Source organism: Oncorhynchus nerka, linkage group LG12, assembly GCF_034236695.1.
Source record: "Oncorhynchus nerka isolate Pitt River linkage group LG12, Oner_Uvic_2.0, whole genome shotgun sequence".
Taxonomy (NCBI): Eukaryota; Metazoa; Chordata; class Actinopteri; order Salmoniformes; family Salmonidae; genus Oncorhynchus; species Oncorhynchus nerka.
Genome location: NC_088407.1, coordinates 17901285 through 17925490, shown reverse-complemented (window position 1 = coordinate 17925490; position 24206 = coordinate 17901285). Strand labels below are relative to the sequence as shown.

Below are 24206 nucleotides of genomic sequence, written 5' to 3'. Positions count from 1 at the left end.
CTATATATATTTAACAGAATGACTGTATTCTCTATGGTACATTGTAGAGCGTCCTCATTCTCCCACACACACACACACACACACACACACACACACACACACACACACACACACACACACACACACACACACACTTTCCAGCAGATAAAAGGCCTGCATTCCGTATTATTTTTGGAATGATTCCTAAAATTAAAATCTGTGTTCAATTTCCTTGCCGATTTCCTATTGACATGAGTGATTTCAAATAAAAGTCAGAGTTAGACGCAGACATATCCGTCCATGGACAACAGCACCAGCCTAGTTGACAACAGCACCAGCCTAGTTGACAACAGCACCAGCCTAGTTGACATTGAATAAGGCCCAACCAACGTTTTGTTGAACTAAAGGATGAAACAAGCACACACACCCAAAATGCTCTCTATTTCTAATGACGTGATGACAACGGTGTGTTGATATTTCAATTCCTCCAGAAGTGATCACAGGCAGTTTAGATAGAATAAGGCTCAGCTGGCTTTTGAAACACACATGCCCGCACGCACGCACACACACACAAAATACCCTCTACACGTAATGACACGTGCTTGAGAAAGGTGGGTTTATATTTACATTCTTACACATTACCTTGGCAGTCTTAACATAGATTTAACCATCTGTTTTGGGTTATTACGCCATAGAACCATTTGCTCATTCATAGTGCTGAGGGGTGGCGTCATGTGATTAGGGCTGTTACGGTGACAGTATTACCGCCACACCGACGGTCACGAGTCATGACCACAGTCAAATTCCACGTGACCATTTAGTTACGGTAATTAGGCTTCTCCAAGCTCTGATGCTGCTGATGGTCATTAGTAGCCTACCAAACTTGCTAAGTGCCTGGTACTCAGCACTCTATTGTCCATCTAATCACTCTGACAACAATGCAAATGTATTCGAAAATCTAATCAAATACTTCATGAGAGCCCATGAGCTCATGTTGTGCAACATTTCTATAGGCTATGCAATGCTTTAGAACAGAGTGATGGCTTCTATTAAAGAGCGGAGGTTCTCATCAGATTTCTATAGGCTAACAAATATATATCAACTTTCTTAATATTAAGCACATTGTTTGTTTATCTTTACAACAAGAGTATAGTCTACCTGGCTGGCATGAAAATGAACCACGTGAAAAGCATTCTCCATTCGCTATTTAAGTGCATAAATGACATGTATTTTTTTCCACTGCCCCTATTCTGAGAACAGGGAATTAGAATGGACAGATAACAGTCCATTCTAATTCCAAACTAATTTCACACATATATTATTATCATTAACACAACATTTCATGATCGCTACAGCCCTAGTTGAGATGGTGTGTGTGTGTACTATTTACCTGCGAGCCTCGAAGTCAGCCTTGCCAGAAGCCTTCTCCTGGGCCAGCCTCCTCTGACATTCTCTCGTAAGGAAACACACCAGCCATTTATACACTGCCAACAGCACTGAGGTGGGAATATAGAGAAGAACATGTTTTAATCGGTGTTCTTAATGTTTTGTATACTCAGTGTACAGTGTGAAGTAATGGAGGAAGTGAATTTGCCCTTTCTGTTAAAAACAAATATTTCATCAGGGCTCACGAGTGGCACAGTGGGCTAAGGCACTGCGTCTCAGTGCTAGAGGCGTCACTACAGACCCTGGTTCGATTCCAGGCTGTATCACAGCTGGTCGTGATTGGGAGTCCCATACGGCGGCGCACAATTGGCCCAGCGTCGTCCAGGTTAGGGTTTGGCCGGGGTAGGCCATCATTGTAAATAAGAATTTGTTCTTAACTGACTTGCTTAGTTAAATAAAGGTTAAATATATACACTGCTCAAAAAAATAAAGGGAACACTTAAACAACACAATGTAACTCCAAGTCAATCACACTTCTGTGAAATCAAACTGTCCACTTAGGAAGCAACACTGATTGACAATAAATTTCACATGCTGTTGTGCAAATGGAATAGATAACAGGTGGAAATTATAGGCAATTAGCAAGACACCCCCAATAAAGGAGTAGTTCTGCAGGTGGTGACCACAGACCACTTCTCAGTTCCTATGCTTCCTGGCTGATGTTTTGGTCACTTTTGAATGCTGGCGGTGCTTTCACTCTAGTGTGGAGTCTACAACCCACACGAGTGGCTCAGGTAGTGCAGCTCATCCAGGATGGTACATCAATGCGAGCTGTGGCAAGAAGGTTTGCTGTGCCTGTCAGCGTAGTGTCCAGAGCATGGAGGCGCTACCAGGAGACAGGCCAGTACATCAGGAGACGTGGAGGAGGCCGTAGGAGGGCAACAACCCAGAAGCAGGACCGCTACCTCCGCCTTTGTGCAAGGAGGAGCACTGCCAGAGCCCTGCAAAATGACCTCCAGCAGGCCACAAATGTGCATGTGTCTGATCAAACGGTCAGAAACAGACTCCATGAGGGTGGTATGAGGGCCCGACGTCCACAGGTGGGGGTTGTGCTTACAGTCCAACACCGTGCAGGACGTTTGGCATTTGCCAGAGAACACCAAGATTGGCAAATTCGCCACTGGCGCCCTGTGCTCTTCACAAATGAAAGCAGGTTCACACTGAGCACATGTGACAGACTCTGGAGACGCCGTGGAGAACGTTCTGCTGCCTGCAACATCCTCCAGCATGACCGGTTTGGCGGTGGGTCAGTCATGGTGTGGGGTGGCATTTCTTTGGGGGGCCGCACAGCCCTCCATGTGCTCGCCAGAGGTAGCCTGACTGCCATTAGGTACCGAGATGAGATCCTCAGACCCCTTGTGAGACCATATGCTGGTGCGGTTGGCCCTAGTTTCCTCCTAATGCAAGACAATGCTAGACCTCATGTGGCTGGAGTGTGTCAGCAGTTCCTGCAAGAGGAAGGCATTGATGCTATGGACTGGCCCGCCCGTTTCCCAGACCTGGATCCAATTGAGCACATCTGGGACATCATGTCTCGCTCCATCCATCAACGCCACGTTGCACCAAAGACTGTCCAGGAGTTGGCGGATGCTTTAGTCCAGGTCTGGGAGGAGATCCCTCAGGAGACCATCCGCCACCTCATTAGGAGCATGCCCAGGCGTTGTAGGGAGGTCATACAGGCACGTGGAGGCCACACACACTACTGAGCCTCATTTTTACTTGTTTTAAGGACATTACATCAAAGTTGGATCAGCCTGTAGTGTGGTTTTCCACTTTAATTTTGAGTGTGACTCCAAATCCAGACCTACATGGGTTGATAAATTTGATTTCCATTGATAATTTGTGTGATTTTGTTGTCAGCACATTCAACTATGTAAAGAAAAAAGTATTTAATAAGAATATTTCATTCATTCAGATCTAGGATGTGTTATTTTAGTGTTCCCTTTATTTTTTTGAGCAGTGTGTATAATATATATATATATTTTTTTTTACATCAGGTTATATTTACTATATGTAAATATAAACTATATGACTTTAACCTCCCCACGTCTACCTTTGACTCATTCCTCTCTGCCTCCTTCTTTCCACTCCTCTCCTCTTTTGACCTCACCCTCTCACCTTCCCCCTCTACTCACAAGGCAGGCAATACGCTCGACCTCATCTTTACTAGATGCTGTTCTTCCACTAACCTCACTGCAACTCCCCTCCAAGTCTCCGACCACTACCTTGTATCCTTTTCCCTCTTGCTCTCATCCAACACTTCCCACACTGCCCCTACTCGGATGGTATCGCGCCGTCCCAATCTTCGCTCTCTCTCCCCCGCTACTCTCTCCTCTTCCATCCTATCATCTCTTCCCTCTGCTCAAACCTTCTCCTGATTCTGCCTCCTCAACCCTCCCCTCCTCCCTTTCTGCATCCCTTGATTCTCTATGTCCCCTATCCTCCAGGCCGGCTCGGTCCTCCCCTCCCGCTCCGTGGCTCGACGACTCATTGCGAGCTCACAGAACAGGGCTCCGGGCAGCCGAGCGGAAATGGAGGAAAACTCGCCTCCCTGCGGACCTGGCATCCTTTCACTCCCTCCTCTCTACATTTTCCTCTTCTGTCTCTGCTGCTAAAGCCACTTTCTACCACTCTAAATTCCAAGCATCTGCCTCTAACCCTAGGAAGCTCTTTGCCACCTTCTCCTCCCTCCTGAATCCTCCTCCCCCTCCCCCCCCCATTCTCCCTCTCTGCAGATGACTTCGTCAACCATTTTGAAAAGAAGGTCGACGACATCCGATCCTTGTTTGCTAAGTCAAACGACACCGCTGGTTCTGCTCACACTGCCCTACCCTGTGCTCTGACCTCTTTCTCCCTCTCTCCAGATGAAATCTCGCGTCTTGTGACGGCCGGCCGCCCAACAACCTGCCCGCTTGACCCTATTCCCTCCTCTCTTCTCCAGACCATTTCCGGAGACCTTCTCCCTTACCTCACCTCGCTCATCAACTCATCCCTGACCGCTGGCTACGTCCCTTCTGTCTTCAAGAGAGCGAGAGTTGCACCCCTTCTGAAAAAACCTACACTCGATCCCTCCGATGTCAACAACTACAGACCAGTATCCCTTCTTTCTTTTCTCTCCAAAACTCTTGAACGTGCCGTCCTTGGCCAGCTCTCCCGCTATCTCTCTCAGAATGACCTTCTTGATCCAAATCAGTCAGGTTTCAAGACTAGTCATTCAACTGAGACTGCTCTTCTCTGTATCACGGAGGCCCTCCGCACTGCTAAAGCTAACTCTCTCTCCTCTGCTCTCATCCTTCTAGACCTATCGGCTGCCTTCGATACTGTGAACCATCAGATCCTCCTCTCCACCCTCTCCGAGTTGGGCATCTCCGGCGCGGCCCACGCTTGGATTGCGTCCTACCTGACAGGTCGCTCCTACCAGGTGGCGTGGCGAGAATCTGTCTCCTCACCACGCGCTCTCACCACTGGCGTCCCCAGGGCTCTGTTCTAGGCCCTCTCCTATTCTCGCTATACACCAAGTCACTTGGCTCTGTCATAACCTCACATGGTCTCTCCTATCATTGCTATGCAGACGACACACAATTAATCTTCCCTTTCCCCCTTCTGATGACCAGGTGGCGAATCGCATCTCTCCATGTCTGGCAGACATATCAGTGTGGATGACGGATCACCACCTCAAGCTGAACCTCGGCAAGACGGAGCTGCTCTTCCTCCCGGGAAGGACTGCCCATTCCATGATCTCGCCATCACGGTTGACAACTCCATTGTGTCCTCCTCCCAGAGCGCTAAGAACCTTGGCGTGATCCTGGACAACACCCTGTCGTTCTCAACTAACATCAAGGCGGTGGCCCGTTCTTGTAGGTTCATGCTCTACAACATCCGCAGAGTACGACCCTGCCTCACACAGGAAGCAGCGCAGGTCCTAATCCAGGCACTTGTCATCTCCCGTCTGGATTACTGCAACTCGCTGTTGGCTGGGCTCCCTGCCTGTGCCATTAAACCCCTACAACTCATCCAGAACGCCGCAGCCCGTCTGGTGTTCAACCTTCCCAAGTTCTCTCACGTCACCCCGCTCCTCCGCTCTCTCCACTGGCTTCCAGTTGAAGCCGCATCCGCTACAAGACCATGGTGCTTGCCTACGGAGCTGTGAGGGGAACGGCACCTCAGTACCTCCAGGCTCTGATCAGGCCCTACACCCAAACAAGGGCACTGCGTTCATCCACCTCTGGCCTGCTCGCCTCCCTACCACTGAGGAAGTACAGTTCCCGCGCAGCCCAGTCAAAACTGTTCGCTGCTCTGGCCCCCCAATGGTGGAACAAACTCCCTCACGACGCCAGGACAGCGGAGTCAATCACCACCTTCCGGAGACACCTGAAACCCCACCTCTTTCAGGAATACCTAGGATAGGATAAAGTAATCCTTCTCACCCCCCTTAAAAGATTTAGATGCACTATTGTAAAGTGACTGTTCCACTGGATGTCTTAAGGTGAACGCACCAATTTGTAAGTCGCTCTGGATAAGAGCGTCTGCTAAATGACTTAAATGTAAATGTAATATGTACCTATTAAAAGGGGGAAATGAGTTTGGCTTCGGAGATTTCATAAGGTTTTAAACTCAGCAAAAAAAGAAACAGACATTTTTCAGGACCATGTCTTTCAAAGATAATTCATAAAAATCAAAATACCTTCACAGATCTTCATTGTAAAAGGGTTTAAACACTGTTTCCTATGCTTGTTCAATGAACCATAAACAATTAATGAACATGCACCTGTGGAACGGTCGTTAAGACACTAACAGCTTACAGACGGTAGGCAATTAAGCTCACAGTTATGGAAACTTAGAACACTAAAGAGGCCTTTCTACTGACTCTGAAAAACACCAAAAGACAGATGCCCAGGGTCCCTGCACCAGACATCAGCGGCAACAACGTCGCCTATGATCACAAACCCACCGTCGCTGGACCAGACAGGACTTGCAAAAAGTGCTCTTCACTGGCGAGTCGCGGTTTTGTCTCACCAAGGGTGATGGCCAGATTCACGTTCATCGTCAAACGAATTAGCATTACACCGAGGCCTATACTCTGGAGCAGGATCGATTTGGAGGTGGGGGGGGTCCATCATGGTCTGGGGCGGTGTGTCACAGCATTATCGAACTGCGCTTGTTGTCATTGCTGACAATCTCAATGCTGTGCGTAACAGGGAAGACATCCTCCTCCCTCATGTGGTAACCTTCCTGCAGGCTCATCCTGACATGACCCTCCAGCATGACAATGCCACCAGCCATACTGCTCATTCTGTGTGTGATTTCCTGCAAGACAGTAATGTCAGTGTTCTGCCATGGCCAGCGAAGAGCCCGGATCTCAATCCCATTGAGCATGTCTGGGACCTGTTGGATCGGAGAGTGAGTGGTAAGGCCATTACCCCCAGACATGTCTGGGAACTTGCAGGTGCCTTGGTGGAAGAGTAGGGTAACATCTCACAGCAAGAACTGGAAAATCTGGTGCAGTCCATGAGGACTTAATGCAGCTGGTGGCCACACCAGATACTGACTGTTACTTTTGATTTTGACCTCCCTTTGTTCATGGACACATTATACCATTTATTTTAGTCACGTGTCTGTGGAACTTGTTCAGTTTATGTCTCAATTGTTAAAATCTTATGTTCATACAAATATTTACACATGTTAAGTTTTCCTGAAAATAAACGCAGTTGACAGTGAGAGGACGTTTCTTTTTTTGCTGAGTTTATAGACACAATATGTACCTATTAAAAGGGAAATGAATTTAGCTTCAGAGATTATCAGGTTATATTTACAGTACAACTTAGGGAAGAGAATCAAGGAATGGTTCCAATGCGTACAGTATCATTAAGACTTTATTAATCCAGTTCATATTTTAGACACGGGAAAACGATGAGGCTCATTAGCATGCTAGCAGAAACTAATGATAGTAAGCATTGGCTTGTGAAACTACATTTAACTTCCTTCATACTGGACACAGAGACATAAAAATGGTATCCACAACTTCATCTGACTCTGGGGAAGTATATACATATTGCCAAAATCCTGAAGTATCCCTTTAAAACAACGCTGTGGAAACCATGCTCCAGTTTGCGAGGAACCAAAGGTCACACAACATCAAGAAAATGTTTAAAACAACATTCTCTTAGAAGCCTCCAATGATAAAGAATAAATTGTAAACTGGGTGGTTCGAGCCCTGAATGCTGATTGGGTGAACCGCCTTAGTGTATTTAAGCAATAAGGCACCTTCCTTTTTGTGATGGTATTTGTAGTATACTTATAGCATGGAAGAGGTCTTGGACAACACAGTCCCAGTCTGTCAAGGTCATACATCATCAAGCTCAAACACTCTGTCTGATAACAGTAAGAGAGAAGCCTTCAGTCAACCTGGAAGCATGTGGAAATCGGTGGTTCTGTGGTGGAAATCCCTGGCTGGGCCAAAGCCTCCTTGCAGGACTTCAAACAGACAGGGAGGCTTTCACACAAAAGGAAGCCATAGAATGAATGCAGACACACACACACACTTGGAGTATCAAATATTTTCCAGGGTAAATGATTCCCTCTCCAAAAGGGGCACACATATGTTAGAGGTAGTGAGTGACTGAATGGATAGTGAGTGAGGAGTGAGGGTTGAGCGAGTGCAGGTGTCTGTGTGTATGACTGTGCGTGCTCATCTGTGTGCATCTGTTTTCACAGCTTCTAGGGCCAAGACATGCAGAGGAGTGTATAACATGATGATGAGGACAAACATATGATCTGGATCGATTATCAGGAGGATATGGTTGTAGGGTTTAGACACACAAACACCAACCAGAGACCATATGAACTTTGAAGGGTCAGATAGGGAAATATTTATAGCTTTAGAGTAGATTTAGTTTTTTGGACAATGTTAGTTACTAGGAAACCTTACAAACCACTTTAATAAAAATAAAGAGGAAAGAGAAATAACAAAAAACAAAATCAAACCATTGCCATCTAAGCATTGAGAATGAGATACTCCTTTAGGGAGCATACCGGGATAAATCGGTAATACCGGCACTGAACACAAGAGGAGCTATTTTCAAACCCCACTGAGCCTCTGTAATCCGAAAGGTTAGCAATTCTGTAAAATCCCATAATGAATGCTAGCTAAATGCTAATGAGCACATTGCAAAAATGTTAGTCTCTGACAAACTATTTGCAGGACAGACCTCCATAAAGTTATACAAGCAACTTAAAAATGCTACTTACAGTTTGCTGCACGCAAAAAAACAAATATTAGATAGCAAGGCCCTTGTTCCAGGATTCTCTGCGGTTACCAAGAGAAGTTTGATTTTGCAAGAAGCTAACCACTTAGCTAGATAACTAGCTTCTAAATTAGAAAACAAAATGCAAAACTGCAGAGCATTTAGCACATTTTAGACATATAACTTAATAGTTACAAAATATTTAGCTGGCAAACACTTAATTGTGAATTCCATAGTGCAACTAGATCACCTGGCGCATGACTGGGGACTACCGGTAAGCTTCACAATGAAAAACGATGTGCGAGGTGAAATGAAGAACGCAATCTATTTACTACAGGTATTTACTTAAAAAGTTGCTACAAATATTCAAATGCATTAAAACACTTCCAAAAGGGTTATTTGGCTGTCCCCATAGAATAACCCTTTCTGGCTTCCATATAAAATGCTCTGTGGAAAGGGTTATACATGGAACCCAAGAGGGTTCTACCTGGAACCAAAAAGGGTTAAATCAATGGGTTATCCTATGGGGAAAATCGAAGAACTCGTTTAGGTTCTAGATACAGTACCATCAAATTGTGCTATTGAAAAAAACATGTCATGGCCATTTCCAAATGCGGAAACAGCCACTGTGTATACGCTATACTGCCCAAGCCTAACACAAGCACACACACACACTTGAATTCTACTCCTCCACCCCCTACTCCCTCTTATGGCACAGACACACGTGCTTGGCCTTTACTGTGACAACATAAACATTACAATGGTGACAGGCTGTGACCGATCCGGTACACAAAATGGGAGCCTTTATTTTTACCTTTTCTCTTTCCAATCGAGCCAATTAGATGCCAGAGCTGACCTGTGTTGCTAGGTGACCCGCAGGCTGAGTCACCCTCTGTGGTATGATGTCAATAAACCGACCAGATGTTTTGCAGATGGGGGAGAAAGGACTTGGTGTGTGTGTGTGTGTGTGTAGCATATGAGGAAAGAGAGGCTCTAGCCAAGGTTCACATCATCTGTTCCCTCTCTGAGACATGGGCTGTCTGGATGGCTTTACCTCGGAAGGGCATTCATTCACTCACACAGCTGCCTGCAGAACATAGCAGGAAAACACAGCCTGGAGCCGGTGTGTGTGTGTGCACGTTTTCGATTCAACACATTCTATTTGCATTTGTTTAGTTGCTTTTTAATTGACATCATTTTGTTCCAGCCCTCTACAATTGAACAGAGGTCTGGGGCCTAGCCAGTGTCTGGGGTCATTCGGCGGGTTGGCGTGGCTTTGCTTACCCTCTACCAGGTGTGGCAGCTGGAGTGTGGCTGTTACATCTGGCATCATGACAATAGCTTTCCAGTGAAGAGCTTTCCACCAGAACCAGAACAGTGGGCGGCTTATAGAACTGACTGCTCATAGGCACAGAACTAAGGGTGTCACGTACAGGTTGGTGACACCTTAATGGGGGAGGACAGGCTCGTGTTAATGACTGGAGCGGAATCAGTGGAACGGTATCAAATACATGAAACGCATGGTTTCCAGGTGTTCAATGCTATTCCATATGCTCCGTTACGGCTATTAGTATGGTGTCATGTGTGTGTGTGTACCTGTGGAGTCCATGCACTGCTCTGTGGATGTGGCAGTGAACCTAGTCTCCAGAAGGAGGTCAAAGTCTTCCAGGGAGTTGACAGACTCCAGTGGAGACTCAAACCTCACGACATGGACAATGATCAGATACAGTTAAAGTGGGAAGTTTACATACACTTAGGTTGGAGTCATTAATTAATAAAACACTCGTTTTCCTACCACTCCACAAATGTCTTGTTAACAAACTATAGTTTTGGCAAGTCGGTTAGGACATCTACTTTATGCATGACACAAGTCATTTTTCCAACAATTGTTTACAGACAGATTATTTCACTTATGATTCACTGTATCACAATTCCAGTGGGTCAGAAGTTTACATAAACTAAGTTGACTGTGCCTTTAAACAGCTTGGAAAATTCCCGAAAATTATGTCATGGCTTTAGAAGCTTCTGATAGGCTAATTGACATCATTTGGAGGTGACGTCAATTGGAGGTGTACCTGTGGATGTATTTCGAGGCCTACTTTCAAACTCAGTGCCTGTTTGCTTGACATCATGGGAAAATCAAAAGAAATCAGCCAAGACCTCAGAAAAATAATTCTGGTCCTCCACAAGTCTGGTTCATCCTTGGGAGCAATTTCCAAACGTCTGAAGGTACCACGTTCATCTGTACAAACAATAGTACGCAAGTATAAACATCATGGGACCACGCAGCTGTCATACCGCTTTGGAAGGAGACGTTTTCGGTCTCCTAGAGATGAACATACTTTGGTGCGAAAAGTGCAAATTAATCCCAAAACAACAGCAAAGGACCTTGTGAAGATGCTGGAGGAAACAGGTACAAAAGTACCTATATCCACGGTAAAACGAGTCCTATAGTGACATAACCTGAAAGGCCGCTCAGCAAGGAAGAAGCAACTGCTCAAAAACCGCCATAAAAAAAAGCCAAACTACGGTTTGCAACTGCACATGGGGACAAAGATTGTACTTTTTGGAGAAATGTCCTCTGGGGGAGGCTTGCAAGTCGAAGAACACCATCCCAAAAGTGAAGCACGAGGGTGGCAGCATCATGTTGTGGGGGTGCTTTGCTGCAGGAGGGACTGGTGCACTTCACAAAATAGATGGCATTATGAGGAAGGAAAATTACGTGGATATATTGAAGCAACATCTCAAGACATCAGTCAGGAAGTTAAAGCTTGGTCACAAATGGGTCTTCCAAATGGACAATGACCCCAAGCATACTTCCAACGTTGTGGCAAAATGGTTTAAGGACAACAAAGTCAAGGTATTGGAGTGGCCATCACAAAGCACTAACCTCAATCCTATAGAAAATTTGTGGGCAGAACTGAAAAAGGGTGTGCGAGCAAGGAGGCCTACAAACCTGACTCAGTTACACCAGCTCTGTCAGGAGGAACAGGCCAAAATTCACCCAACTTATTGTGGGAAACTTGTGGAAGGCTTTCCGAAACGTTTGACCCAAGTTAAACAATTTAAAGGCAATGCTAACAAATACTAATTGAGTGTATGTAAACTTCTGACCCACTGGGAATTTGATGATGAAATAAAAGCTCAAATAAATCATTATCTCTACTATTTTGACATTTCACATTCTTAAAATAAAGTGGTGATCCTAACTATATATACTGCACACACACACCTACACCTCAAATGCATGCTCCTCGCGTCCTCTCCTCTTCCCCTTCTGAAAACCCATTGGACAAGAAAGCCAGAGGTCTCGCCCCTCTGACCTTCTCCGCCAATGGGTTTTGAGGAGGAGGGGAGGAGAGAGGACCCATTTGTGTCTCTCCCTCCCTCAAGTATTGGGATCACTGTCTAACCCTCTTTCCCTTCCTCAACTACCGTTCCTTTCCTTTCTTCCCTGTCGGTTGCTCTGTCCTTCATCATCATACCGATCTGGAACTCCAAAAGGCCATGAAGATGGATTTACAGTGGTGCATTGCAAAGTAATTGGGGGAAAAAAAAACGTCTCTGGGAAAATATTAAATTGATTTGCATTGCTGGCTTTCCAAACCCTGCTATAACAACTAATTTGTTATATATTGTTTATCATGTATTCTGATCCCTATTGGCTGACCCCTTAGAGACCACTAGTCCTTCTTGGCTTCACAGAAGATTTATGTAACCTTCAGTGAAATGATAAAGGATTTATATCCCAAGGAATGTCTCCGGAAAAACTCCTGGCACTAGTTATGTCCACCAACAGTAACCAACTGGGATTTCCTGGTCGTCTTTGGGACCAAACTGACGACGGGTGGCCGAGAAGTGAATAGCTACCATCATGGCAAGCTTCAGGTTTACAACATCCATTCTGGAGATGGAGACTCAGCCCCTGGACAGGGCACCCAGGAAAACGCTTGTTAGGGGGTCATACAGAGAATGGCGGGAGAGAGGGTGGACGGACGGGAGGGAGAGAGAGTGGATGGGAGGGAGAGGGACGGGGGGAGGGAGAGTGGACGGGGGGAGGGAAAGAGGGTGGACGGGAGGGAGGGAAAGAGGGTGGACGGGAGGGAGAGTGGACAGGAGGGAAGGAGAGAGGGTGGACGGACAGAGGGGAGAGTGGACGGGAAGGAGGGTGGACGGACGGGAGAGTGGACGGGAAGGAGGGTGGACGGACGGGAGAGTGGACGGGAAGGAGGGTGGACGGAAGGGAGAGTGGGACGGGAAGGAGGGTGGACGGGAAGGAGGGTGGACGGAAGGGAGAGTGGGCGGGAAGGAGGGTGGTCGGACGGATGGGAGGGAGGACAGGAAGGAGGGTGGACGGACGGATGGGAGGGAGGACGGGAAGGAGGGTGGACGGAAGGGAGAGTGGACGGGAAGGAGGGTGGACGGACGGATGGGAGGGAGGACAGGAAGGAGGGTGGACGGACGGATGGGAGGGAGGATGGACGGACAGACGGGAGGGAGGGTGGACGGGAGGGAGGGAGGGTGGACGGGAAGGAGGGAGGGTGGACGGGAAGGAGGGTGGACGGGAGGGAGGGACAGTGGACGGGAAGGAGGGTGGACGGGAGGGAGGGAGAGTGGACGGGAGGGAGGGAGGGTGGACGGACGGGAGAGTGGACGGGAAGGAGGGTGGACGGACGGATGGGAGGGAGGACAGGAAGGAGGGTGGACGGACGGATGGGAGGGAGGACGGGAGGGAGGGTGGACGGACGGGAGAGTGGACGGGAAGGAGGGTGGACGGACGGATGGGAGGGAGGACGGGAGGGTGGACGGACGGACGGACGGGAGGGAGGATGGGAGGGAGGGTGGACGGACAGACGGGAGGGAGGGTGGACGGGAGGGAGGGAGGGTGGACGGGAAGGAGGGAGGGTGGACGGGAAGGAGGGTGGACGGGAAGGAGGGTGGACGGGAGGGAGGGAGAGGGACGGGAGGGAGGGTGGACGGACGGGAGAGTGGACGGGAAGGAGGGTGGACGGACGGATGGGAGGGAGGACGGGGAGGGTGGAGGGACGGATGGGAGGGAGGACAGGAAGGAGGGTGGACGGACGGGAGAGTGGACGGGAAGGAGGGTGGACGGACGGATGGGAGGGAGGGTGGACGGACAGACGGGAGGGAGGGTGGACGGAGGGTGGACGGGAGAGTGGACGGGAGAGTGGACGGGAAGGAGGGTGGACGGACGGATGGGAGGGAGGACAGAAAGGAGAGTGGACGGACGGAGGGTGGACGGACAGACGGGAGGGAGGGTGGACGGACGGACGGACGGGAGCGAGGACGGGTGGACAGGGACGGGAGGGAGGACAGGAGGGAGGGTGGACGGACGGGAGGGAGGGTGGACGGATGGGAGGGAGGACGGGAGGGAGGGTGGACGGGATGGGAGGGAGGGTGGACGGACAGACGGGAGGGTGGACGGGAGGGAGGGAGGGTGGACGGACGGATGGGAGGGAGGACGGGTGGACGGACGGGAGAGTGGACGGGAAGGAGGGTGGACGGACGGATGGGGAGGGTGGACGGACAGACGGGAGGGAGGGTGGACGGGAGGGTGGACGGGAGAGTGGACGGGAAGGAGGGTGGACGGACGGATGGGAGGGAGGACAGGAAGGAGGGTGGACGGACAGACGGGAGGGAGGGTGGACGGGAGGGTGGACGGGAGGGAGGGTGGACGGACGGATGGGAGGGATGACAGGAGGGAGGGTGGACGGACAGACGGACGGGGCGAGGACGGGTGGACAGACGGACGGGAGGGAGGACAGGAGGGAGGGTGGACGGACGGGAGGGAGGGTGGACGGACAGGGGAGGGAGGACGGGAGGAGGGTGGACGGACGGATGGGAGGGAGGGTGGACGGACAGACGGGAGGGTGGACGGGAGGGAGGGAGGGTGGACGGACGGATGGGAGGGAGGACGGGTGGACGGACGGGAGAGTGGACGGGAAGGAGGGTGGACGGACGGATGGGAGGGTGGACGGACAGACGGGAGGGAGGGTGGACGGAGGGTGGACGGGAGAGTGGACGGGAAGGAGGGTGGACGGACGGATGGGAGGGAGGACAGGAAGGAGGGTGGACGGACAGACGGGAGGGAGGGTGGACGGGAGGGTGGACGGGAGGGAGGGTGGACGACGGATGGGAGGGATGACAGGAGGGAGGGTGGACGGACAGACGGATGGGAGGGAGGACGGGAGGGAGGGTGGACGGACGGATGGGAGGGAGGGTGGACGGACAGACGGGAGGGAGGGAGGGTGGACGGGAGGGAGGGAGGGTGGACGGACGGATGGGAGGGAGGACGGGTGGACGGACCAGTTTTCATATCTTTCAGAATTTATTTGTGGAGCCCTTGAATAAACCTTAAATAATGCAAGAGGGTAAAACTCTTCTCAAGAGTATCAGCATTCACTTGTTTAAAAAAAAAAACTAACTGATTGAAGAAGGAAATCCCACTTAATTACTATCAACTGATTAAGACAGTCCAGTTCTCCAAGTTTATGTACAAGTTTAACATCAATGTGAATCATTTTCTGTTGACTTTCACCAACATGAACAGTTTCAGGTTGTTTAGAGTAGTCATGTTAAGACTGACTCCTTTACATGTCTCAGGGGTACAGAGGAATTTTCCAAACATTTCTTCCTACTCTCCTCACCCCCTTTTTCCTCTAGGCTCCTTGTTACCCATTAAACTAGCAGTAAAAAAGTGCCAATTTTGACCAGGGTCGTATTCATTAGGCACCAAACAGAAGAACACGGGCTGAAACAAGTCGGGGACACACTGAACTTGTCCAATAAAACAAAACACTCATTTTCATTTTCCGTTGCAAAACTTTTTACTGCATTTTGTTAAGGTTTGCTGTAACGAATACAGGCATTTCTGGGGATCCAATCCTAACCGCAGAGCGATTAAGGGCTCCCTCCTCCCCTTGTCATTAGGTGTTTTCTCAGAAGCCTCTTAAGGCCAAGTTCCCATCATTCAGGACAACCCAGAGAGGCCCGCTTTTTTTCTTTTTACGTGTTTGAGCACATGCAGTGTCATCTCAGTGTGTGTGTCTGTCTGTGTGTGTGTTTGTGTGTGTGAGAGTGCATGTCTGTGTGTGTGTGTGCAAACACAGACAGACATTTTTCTTTTCACAGGTCAAACCCATCCATGTTTGTTTGGAACAAAAACAGAGGAAAGATTCCTCCTGTGAGATCAGGCGTGGATGCCTGAAGACTTCAAACCAGATTGTTTGTTTATATGTTTTCATTTGACATCCCACCACGGATAAGTAGAGCCCAGCCAAGTCCTACAGAAGGTTGGTGTTGGAATCCTGGCTAAAACTTTACAATGACAAACTATTAGGTTCTGAGACACAATAGTAGATATTTGATCATAGTTGTGGACACGCAGTTAGTTGTAAATTTTTTTACTTCTACTTCTTCATCCTTTCCTTTTTCCAGAGAGGAAAAGTATTTGTGAAAGGAGTCTGTGTGTGTGTGTGTGTGTGTGTGTGTGTGTGCATGCAGGTGGGTTTCCTCACCTTAAAAATGAATGACGGAGTATCCCTCAGGGTGACATCAGTGATCATATTGAGCATATTTCCAGAGGGACTTGGCCATTGTGAAACACTGCAAACCTGATCGGTGAAACTAAGAATATCTTAGGTAGTTGCCAATAACCATTGAGCCCATTTTAGGAATACTGTTTCCGTGACATAGTGACCAGGTCAATCAAGGTGAAAACTATGATCCCTTATTGATGTCACTTGTTAAATACACTTCAAATCAGTGTAGATGAAGGGGAGGAGACAGGTTAAAGAAGGATTTTTAAGCCTCGAGACAATTGAGACATGGATTGTGTATGTGTGCCATTCAGAGGGTGAATTGGTGAAACAAAAGATTTAAGAGCCTTTGAACTGGGTATGGTAGTAGGTGTCAAGAACTGCAACCTGCTGGGTTTTTCAAGCTCAACAGTTTCCAGTGTGTATCACCGAAAGGACATTCAACCAACTTGATACAACTGTGGGAAGCATTGGAATCAACATGGGCCAGTATCCCTGTGGAACACGTTCGACACCTCGTAGAGTCCATGCCCCGACAACAAGAGGCTGTTCTGAGAGCAGGGGGGGGGGGGGGGACTCTGCACACCCTGGGAGAGAATGTTATGCACACCCTGGGAGAAAATGTCATGCACACCATGGGAGAGAATGTCATGCACACCCTGGGAGAGAATGTTATGCACACCCTGGGAGAGAACATTCTTATGGTTGAAAGTTCTGTTCCAAATAACATTGTGGATGTTCTAAGTAATATAAAGTAGGATTCTACTGCCCTCTGGTGGTCTTGAATTGTCTAGAAGAAAAAGAAACACCTATTTAGGCGAGGTGCTGGCTAGCGGAGTAGAAAACTTGAAAATAAAAGAGAGCTGCACACTCTAGGAGCTCAGATGCAAAAATGTAATTACCAACGTTTCGACAGCCAAGCTGTCTTCATCAGGGTATAATCACAAACACTGCGGGATGACTCGTTTATGTAGTGTCAAAAGACACAGGTGTCTGTAATCATGGCCAAGAGTGGCCTAATATCATTGGTTAATTATCAAATATTAAAATGTCATACAAAGAACAGCATACAAACAACAAATGGATAGCATACGATCATAGATTAATTTGACTACACAAGCTTACAAACAATTACAATGGCAAAGTCACAATAATCACAAGAATGGCTTCAGATCAAAGTCTAAATTGAGACCGAAGGGCGCAAGGGTCTTTAAGTTAAAGATTCAGGCAGCCTCTCGTTCACCCCCTCTCCTAGGGAGGGTGACATGTTCGATGCCAATATAACGCAGACGAAATCGAGTTGCCTGCCTCCAAGAAGTGGGCCCCAACTGGATAAGTAAAGTTTTTACACCTAATGGTGCTACGATGATCTGAGATACGTACTTTTAATTTGCGCTTTGTTTTACCTACATATTTTTTTTACCACAAGGACAAGTTATAAGATAAATAACTGCCTTATAGTGGAGCATGTAACTACACCTTTGATTGTGATCGATTTCCCTATTTGTGGGTGTTTGAAGGATCTACATTTATAAGTGCCATTGCATTGAGCACAGCCATTACATTTGTAATTTCCATCCAGTAGGGGCGCAAAAAGACGTTCACAATGAATGAGTGTTTAGTAATATAATAACACGACCGTTTCTCATTTAGACTGAATGCCAAAGAATAGGATGGTGTGATGAAAGGCATTTTATTTTCTATAAAAACAAATGGTATTGAACCTGTTCATTGTCCAGTCCGTTCTCCCCCAGTTTTTCCCCCGTATCTCCTAACATCACTCCTGGCATCACCAGCAGTCTTGGGGTCTCTGACCTGTCAAAAACATAAGTCACAATCAATATAGGTTGGATAGATTTGATAAATAACATCACAAGCTAACACTGAAAGAGAGTGCCCCACATTCTTTTCAATGTTTCCATTGTAATTTTCAAAGATGTTCATTTTTTAATTTTTTTTATTTTTTTATTTCACCTTTATTTAACCAGGTAGGCAAGTTGAGAACAAGTTCTCATTTACAATTGCGACCTGGCCAAGATAAAGCAAAGCAGTTCGACACATACAACGACACAGAGTTACACATGGAGTAAAACAAACATACAGTCAATAATACAGTAAAAAAAAAAACAAGTCTATATACAATGTGAGCAAATTAGGTGAGAAGGGAGGTAAAGGCAAAAAAGGCCATGGTGGCAAAGTAAATACAATATAGCAAGTAAAACACTGGAATGGTAGTTTTGCAATGGAAGAATGTGCAAAGTAGAAATAAAAATAATGGGGTGGAAAGGAGCAAAATAAATAAATAAATTAAATACAGTTGGGAAAGAGGTAGTTGTTTGGGCTAAATTATAGGTGGGCTATGTACAGGTGCAGTAATCTGTAAGATGCTCTGACAGTTGGTGCTTAAAGCTAGTGAGGGAGATAAGTGTTTCCAATTTAAGAGATTTTTGTAGTTCGTTCCAGTCATTGGCAGCAGAGAACTGGAAGGAGAGGCGGCCAAAGAAAGAATTGGTTTTGGGGGTGACTAGAGAGATATACCTGCTGGAGCGTGTGCTACAGGTGGGAGATGCTATGGTGACCAGCGAGCTGAGATAAGGGGGACTTTACCTAGCAGGGTCTTGTAGATGACATGGAGCCAGTGGGTTTGGCGACAGTATGAAGCGAGGGCCAGCCAACGAGAGCGTACAGGTCGCAATGGTGGGTAGTATATGGGGCTTTGGTGACAAAACGGATAGCACTGTGATAGACTGCATCCAATTTGTTGAGTAGGGTATTGGAGGCTATTTTGTAAATGACATCGCCAAAGTCGAGGATTGGTAGGATGGTCAATTTTACAAGGGTATGTTTGGCAGCATGAGTGAAGGATGCTTTGTTGCGAAATAGGAAGCCAATTCTAGATTTAACTTTGGATTGGAGATGTTTGATATGGGTCTGGAAGGAGAGTTTACAGTCTAACCAGACACCTAAGTATTTGTAGTTGTCCACGTATTCTAAGTCAGAGCCGTCCAGAGTAGTGATGTTGGACAGGCGGGTAGGTGCAGGTAGCGATCGGTTGAAGAGCATGCATTTAGTTTTACTTGTATTTAAGAGCAATTGGAGGCCACGGAAGGAGAGTTGTATGGCATTGAAGCTTGCCTGGAGGGTTGTTAACACAGTGTCCAAAGAAGGGGCCGGAAGTATACAGAATGGTGTCGTCTGCGTAGAGGTGGATCAGAGACTCACCAGCAGCAAGAGCGACCTCATTGATGTATACAGAGAAGAGAGTCGGTCCAAGAATTGAACCCTGTGGCACCCCCATAGAGACTGCCAGAGGTCCGGACAGCAGACCCTCCGATTTGACACACTGAACTCTATCAGAGAAGTAGTTGGTGAACCAGGCGAGGCAATCATTTGAGAAACCAAGGCTGTCGAGTCTGCCGATGAGGATGTGGTGGTTGACAGAGTCGAAAGCCTTGGCCAGATCAATGAATACGGCTGCACAGTAATGTTTCTTATCGATGGCGGTTAAGATATCGTTTAGGACCTTGAGCGTGGCTGAGGTGCACCCATGACCAGCTCTGAAACCAGATTGCATAGCAGAGAAGGTATGGTGAGATTCGAAATGGTCGGTAATCTGTTTGTTGACTTGGCTTTCGAAGACCTTAGAAAGGCATGGTAGGATAGATATAGGTCTGTAGCAGTTTGGGTCAAGAGTGTCCCCCCTTTGAAGAGGGGATGACCGCAGCTGCTTTCCAATCTTTGGGAATCTCAGATGACACGAAAGAGAGGTTGAACAGGCTAGTAATAGGGGTGGCAACAATTTCGGCAGATAATTTTAGAAAGAAAGGGTCCAGATTGTCTAGCCCGGCTGATTTGTAGGGGTCCAGATTTTTCAGCTCTTTCAGAACTTCAGCTGAATGGATTTGGGAGAAGGAGAAATGGGGAAGGCTTGGGCGAGTTGCTGTTGGGGGTGCAGTGCTGTTGACCGGGGTAGGAGTTGCCAGGTGGAAAGCATGGCCAGCCGTAGAAAAATGCTTATTGAAATTCTCAATTATGGTGGATTTATCAGTGGTGACAGTGTTTCCTATCTTCAGTGCAGTGGGCAGCTGGGAGGAGGTGTTCTTATTCTCCATGGACTTTACAGTGTCCCAGAATTACAAATAATTCAATGTGTTCTTTCCATATAGAGCAAAACGAGACATACAATACCTAAATAAAAACAAATAAATACGTAAATAATATAGTTGGTAAGAGAATGGTAGTTGCAAAGGGGGGCTATGCCCTCCCTCCAAAACAGTACTAATAGTCACAGGATCAGTACCACACAAATGTACACTTTCACCTCCCCGCAAGAGGCCCCAGAAGAAGACAAAAAGGATCAATCAAACAAACCTGGCATGTCATCACAGTGGTCCCTTACCCACAGTTCGAAAGCTCAGGTGGAACAGACCCAAACTGGCACCGTTTTCAAAGCCAAACCGAATGCCACCAAGAAAACAGAAAGGTGCCACAATGCACCTTTTTCCCCCCAGAAACATCTCTTCTGAATTCAAAAGTAATCGGAGAAGCAATCGTCTAGTTTTTTAAGTGTATCTGCAATCTGATCACAATAGCCCTGCTGGTCACGCAACCAATCACATCCACAATCCTTTTTTAGTCAGAGTGCAGACCGTGACAGGATAGCTACTAGTGAATCCTCATTGACACTCAAGTCGTTTAACTCTATGAATCATGGCTGAAGAAAACAAAAAATGGTGCAAGGTTTAGTTTCCAATATATTTACGTTTTTATACAAGTCAGTGTATTTATTTTGATTACAAATACAAAATAACCAGTGTGTGTGTCCCATCCACCTGTGTCCTAGGATCGTACTTGGCTGTGGTCCTCATAGCTCTGGTATTGGAGGGAGACAACAACAGGTGCAGCTTACAGGACTTCGGACACCAGAAGTTGTATTGTATTGAACTGGCGTGTCATTGTATTTCAACAGTTTTGTGTCCCTTTTGTGTCTATGGGCGATGTGCAATCTGTTTCTCTACTGTCAACCTTTTAGGTTTTTTTTTCTCTTTTTGTTTTTATGGAGAACATTTGGGTCAATGCCTAGTTGGTAGAGCATGGTGCTTGCAACTCCAGGGTTGTGGGTTCGATTACCACCGGGGACCAGTTTGGAAAAATGATGAAAAATGTATGCACTCCCTACTGTAAGTCACTCTGGATAAGTGTGTCTGCTTAAATTTAAAAGTGTGTGGTAACAACTAGAAGTTGTCTTCTAGGTACAGCATTCTAGCATAGTTAGCCACATCCAGGGCAAAGTGCATACATGCATAACACACTGAACAACAATAACCCGCCACTATGAAATCACTGTTTAGACGTGTTTACATGGCTTCCAATACATTTCAAAGGGAGAAGGTAGATATGAATGAATGTGTATGCTGATTGTTTGTCTACGGTCATATCCTCCGTATCCTGCACATACTCGGCTATGTCTCTGGGATCCGGAGTTAGCCACTGTCCCACCAAACATCTGAAACAGAACAAAGCCATGCTTACACTGTAATAATCTCTTATATCATGTCTCCTGCGAAGATAAAGACATGCATTACTCCATATGATGCTTCTTCAAAATGATGTTATCATAGACTGTTCTCTCTGCTACCGCACAGCAAGCGGTACCAAGTCTAGGTCTAAACAGCTTCTACCCCCAAGCCATTAGATTCCTGAACATCTAATAAAATGTCTTCCCAGACTATTTGCATTGCCCCCCCCCCTCAACCTATTTTACACCGCTGCTACTCTCTGTTATTATTTATGCATAGTCACTTTAATAACTCTACCTATATGTACAGATCACCTCAATTACCTGGACTAACCAGTGGCCCCACACATTGACTCTGTACCGGTACCACATGTATATAGCCTCGCTATTGTTATTTTACTGCTGCTCTTTATTACTTGTTCCTTTTTCTTCTTATTCTGTTTTTTTTTAACTGCATTGTTGGTTAGGGGCTTGTAAGTAAGCATTTCACTGTAAGGTCTATTCGGCGCATGTGACTTAATACAATTTGATTTGATGATGTCTAACCAGTCTTTGAGACACTACTGTAACACTACTGTTTTGGCTGGTCCCTGCAGATCACATAAAGAAAACAAAATCCATCCATCCATTCTCCTCCCATCTGTCCAAACTCACCCATTTGTTGGTCCAGGAACTTTTCCCCCAGTGACCAGCTGTACATGCTCTGACAAATTCTCTATCCCCATCTCTCTCTCTCTTTCTCTCCTCTTAGCCCATCGATCCATCTAAACTCACCCATTTGTTAAGGATTCAAATACTTGGCACCCAGGGGCCAGTCATACATGCCCAGACAGTCATTCAGCACCACTGTCCTCCACGACTGCCCCATGATATCATCGTGTGTCAGGAAGTCGTACTGGAACAGCTGTTTACAGCGTCTGAACGTGACCTCACACATCTACTCCGTGGACAGGTCTTAGCCGGGCTGCCAAGCAAAGATGTGCTCCGGACGTTAAAGAACGAGCGTGTGTTGTTCTGGAATTGTGGGCAAAAATATTGTCACGTGATTTGTGGTAGATACCTGAGACGGAAGAGCAAGCGAGATATTTTTCTGGTTTATACACAGTCAATGAACTAACTAGACCAGACTCAGCTGCTATTGCATTGGTGCGTATGGGAGAGCCACTCCTTAAGTAGACCGGAACTGTGACCTAGCTTTTTTAATGGTAAACAGCCTTTATGGGGTATCTTCATTTATCCACCATGGTAGATACTCCTCTAAGAATAAGTCTAACAGTCAGTCACCATTGTCAGTGTTTCTTTACATAACCTATTTACACATAAAAGGCTCTGATAATAGGTTAGCCTAGTGGTTAGAGCGTTGGACTAGTAACCGGAAGGTTGCAAGTTCAAACCCCCGAGCTGGCAAGGTACAAATCTGTCGTTCTGCCCCTGAACAGGCAGTTAACCCACTGTTCCTAGGCCGTCATTGAAAATAAGAATTTGTTCTTAACTGACTTGCCTAGTTAAATAAAGGTTAAATAAATAAAAAATACTGCTAAATTCTTATTGCATACCGTACATGCAATGCTAGCAGTCCTCTCCCTCAAGGAACATGACCATGTCTTTCCAGGTGAAGGACGTTTTCCTCCTGTGTACATCCAGAGGAACTGCTTTTGTCCATCTTGCTCATACTTTCCTGTGTAGTTGGTGACACTGATTCTGTCTAAGGCACTTTATGCTTCCCTAGAAGAAAGAGTGGAAATAACAGGGGATGAGTGGAGAGTTGTATTGATGCAAGTAATCCCTGAGTCATCCAATGTCTTGATGTAGCCTACTCGAAAAGATTTTAGATAACATTCTTGAGAATGTGCAGAGAAGTGGCAGCCAGGGTGTGTAGTTCAAACGTATTTTTCAGAAAATCATCTATAGAGCAAGGGTCACATTTCAATATCTGAGAAAACCATGCATAACATCTATCAATTTGCTCTATCAACAAATAACTGTTACCATTTTAACATGGATTATCACAAACCTAGACTAGATAAACGTGTCATTTTGTTGAAACTGACAGGCAAATAAACAAACACTTTCATAACACAGCACACTTCCAAAGCGCTCACAGCTGAATATAATTACACTACGTATAATTATTTTCTGTTATGTCGCGCATTTACAGATTATATAAATTCAGAACCACAAATTCCTTCCCAAATTGATAAAAAGCAAAATGGTCGAGACGACAAAAAAAATCTGATTTTCTTACCTGTACACTGCCCTGCTCTGCTCGGATGTCACGTCAAGGCGCTAGGTCAAAAATGACGCATGTGCAGCGCGACCGATTTTGTGTTGTTAATCGGCAGGGTTGTTATTATAAAATCGTCTTGCTAAACTGCTACTGCTTTTTAACCCATTTTAAAACGTCCCAAATGTAATTTAGGTTATGTCCCTTATTATGCATAGTGCCGTATAACAGAAAAT

General features: G+C 46.6%; 1 long non-coding RNA gene across 1 annotated transcript in view; it reads right to left on the bottom strand.

Annotated features, from left to right (window-relative positions):
* The window catches only part of LOC115118168 (uncharacterized), a 39035-nt gene extending 14943 nt beyond the window's left edge, over nucleotides 1-24092 (bottom strand). Inside the window, exons 1-4 of the long non-coding RNA XR_003861801.2 lie at nucleotides 23992-24092; nucleotides 23303-23471; nucleotides 17953-18043; nucleotides 1370-1475 (exon numbers count right to left, since the gene is read on the bottom strand). This is a non-coding gene — a long non-coding RNA (uncharacterized LOC115118168). The remainder of the gene's footprint in view (nucleotides 1-1369; nucleotides 1476-17952; nucleotides 18044-23302; nucleotides 23472-23991) is intronic.
* Nucleotides 24093-24206: the final 114 nt, after the last annotated feature.